Below are 2,637 nucleotides of genomic sequence, written 5' to 3'. Positions count from 1 at the left end.
TGTGAGTTCGAGGCCAGCCTGGGCTACAAAGTGAGCTCAAGGCCAGCCTGAACTGCATAGTGAGACCCTGTCTCAAAAAGAAAAAAAAACATGGGAAAAAAGTCTTCCTTTTCACTCCCCATCATATTTATGTTTTCTTTACCTGCTTAAGCATATTTGTAAGACTTATAATGGCTGGTTGTTCTAATATCCTTGTGTATTAATTCCGGCATCTCTAAATTTGGTGTCCATTTCTGCTGCTCGATTTCTTTTCAGGCTATGGATAATTTTTTCCTGTTTGACCACCTGGTTAAAAATATTCTGAGATGAGGGCCTCGCTGCTACGCTGTCCAAACTGGCCTGGAACTTCTGGGCTCGAGCACTCACCCTGCCTCAGCCTCCTGAGTAGCTGGGACTGCAGGTGTGCCCAGCTATCTGCCGAACATAGGTGTTTTGGGTGGTTGCATGTATTGTTCTAGTCTTCTAAGGAATGTTGGGCTTTTTTCTGATGGGTAATTGAGTACCCGTGACTGGTTCTCCTTTCACTGAAGCTTCACTAGGGCCGATCCAGATCGGTCTGATTCTAGAGCTAACTCAGCTCCACTGGGTCTCTGCAGACTGCCCGATACCTGCACGTTCTAAGTCCCTCTCCCCTGGCTAATGCGGGAGGGTGTAAGCGCCAAGAACCAAGAATTGTTCAGTCTGCTGCAGGGCCTCTCTCTCTTTCTCTGTCTGTCTGTCTGTCTGTCTCTCTGAGCATATGGTTGGATGACCATGGGAATACAATTCTTGTTTTCCAATTTAATTGGTTCGAAAGAGATTTGGACTCAACATCAAAGGGAGTTTCCCAAGGGACACCACCTTCTTTTCTGAGACAGGGTCTCGCTCTGCATTCCGGACTGGACTCGAATACCCAGTGATAGAGATTCTCCTGCCCCAGCCTCCCAAGTGTGGGGAATACAGGCGTGCCCCGCCATGCCCACCTTTCCCAAGGAACCCTCTGCCAGGACAAGTAGGCAAGAGGTCGGGCACTGAAGGGACAGGACGTGGCGTGAGTAGAGGAGGGGTGGGATTGGGGGTGGGATTGAAAGCCAGGCGAAGGCCTGATCCCGCGGCCCTTGGAGGCCACAGCAGGGCGTTTGATTTGGTTTGTTTTTTTTGCTATTTGTTGTGTGCTGAGTGTCGAGGCCAGAGCCTTCTGCGTGATAACCAAGCTCCACCCCGAGCTACGGTCCCAGTCCTTCCTAAGTTCCATATCGAGGCAAGGTTTCCCTGAGTTCCCCAGGCTGGGCTCGAACTTGCGATCGTCCTGATGAGGCCTCTCACGCAGCAGGGATCACCACGGCTCTGGAGTTTGGCTTTCAGTGGGTGTGGCAGGAGGTCGCTGAGGGGTTAGGCCAGAGAGCAGCATGATGGGATTGTGAAGATCCCTTTGTTCTACGAATAATGAATTCTAGTGGATGAAAACAGAAATATGCTATTTAGGAAGCTGCCGTGGTAGTCAAGGTGGGTAAACAGTAGCCTACAAAGGTAGCGGAATAGAAGTAGACAGAAGTGCTGGACATGGTGGGTGCACTCCTGAAATCCCAGCACTTGGGAGGCTGAGGCAGGAGGATCACTGTGAGTTCAAGGTCAGCCTGGACTACATATCGAGACCCTATCTCAAAAAACAAAACAAAACCTTAACCTAGATAATTTCTTTCTACCCCTTTCTTTACAAACTTGACAAAGGCTGGTTATTGTCCTCCCATACCTGGGATGGTGACATAAGTAAGCTGGATTCACTTATATTAAGATTTTCCCCAGTAAGCAGGAGACGTTTGCCTGCAGCTATCCTGGCATCTTCTGGGGATGCTGCTCCTTTATAATAGCACAGCAGGACCTCAACTGCACTAAGATTGCAGCTCAGCCACACAGTGCTTACCCAGCATGTGCGAGGCCCCGGGTTCAAATCTCAGCACTGAAAAAAAACAAAAAACAAAAAACAAAAAACCCTAAACCTCCCTTCCTGGCGGGTAAGCGAGGGAAATCAGCGCAGGGCCAGGCTCACAGAAAGTGCTCAGAGCATGTCAGGTCACCTGTGGTTTTCTAAACTGTCAATGCGGTTTCGCAGCGGGGGCCTGAAAGCAGCTTAGCGGTAGCAGAGATGGGGGCGGCGAGGAATCTCGAGGGGTGCGCGCCGGCCCGCCTTACCGCGGGCCGACACTAGAGGGCGCTCGGCGCTCAGGAGCCGCGCGGCTCCAGGTTCTGGGTCCGCAGCCGGGGCGCGCGCGTCCCGCTGCCCCATAACCGAACTCTTTGGGTCTGGGGATTCGAGGTGACAAAGCAGCCGCAGCCTGGATTCTGGAACTAAAGACCGGGAAAAACAGGAAGGAATAGCGCGTGGCCGTCTCGAGCAGGAACGCGACGCCCTTGGCCCCTCAGCCACGGTCCTCCTGCCGGGCTGTGGCCTGGGACAGGGACCGGGACGGGGTCTTGGGCGTCCGCGAGCTGCAGAGCCGGAGGCACAGGGTCCGGCGGCCGGGGTGGGGGCGTCCAGGACGCAGGTGGCGGTGCCGGCAGGGACGCAGCTGGGCCCCGGGGGGCTAGGGATGGCTGCCTTCATTCAGGGCTTTGGGCCTGCCTGGTGCTGCGAGGCTGAGGCAGGAGGATGGCTGC

This window comes from Chinchilla lanigera, unplaced genomic scaffold (genome assembly GCF_000276665.1).
Source record: "Chinchilla lanigera isolate Chin_1 unplaced genomic scaffold, ChiLan1.0 scaffold00050, whole genome shotgun sequence".
Taxonomy (NCBI): Eukaryota; Metazoa; Chordata; class Mammalia; order Rodentia; family Chinchillidae; genus Chinchilla; species Chinchilla lanigera.
Note: the sequence above shows the minus strand (reverse complement) of the source record.